The sequence below is a fragment of the Cynocephalus volans genome, chromosome 15, assembly GCF_027409185.1.
Source record: "Cynocephalus volans isolate mCynVol1 chromosome 15, mCynVol1.pri, whole genome shotgun sequence".
In the NCBI taxonomy this organism is placed as follows: domain Eukaryota; kingdom Metazoa; phylum Chordata; class Mammalia; order Dermoptera; family Cynocephalidae; genus Cynocephalus; species Cynocephalus volans.
In genome coordinates this window covers 96,643,406-96,643,613 of record NC_084474.1, presented here as the reverse complement: position 1 = coordinate 96,643,613, position 208 = coordinate 96,643,406, and positions in this window count along the sequence as shown.

The following is a 208-nucleotide window of genomic DNA, read 5'->3' as shown; positions in this document are numbered from 1 at the left end:
AGTCCCAGTGCGCACGCGCCGAGCCCGCCCCACGGCGGCGGTGGGCGGGGCCGGAAGCCACGTCCCGGGCCGGGCCTCCTCGGAGCAGCGCCCCCTGGCGGTCCCCTGCGCACCTGTTCGAGTCCCGCACTCGGCCCCAGCGCTCCGGACTCCGCCGGCTGCGTCGCCTGCAGTCGGGGCGGCGGTCGGCAGCGGACTGCATGAGGCG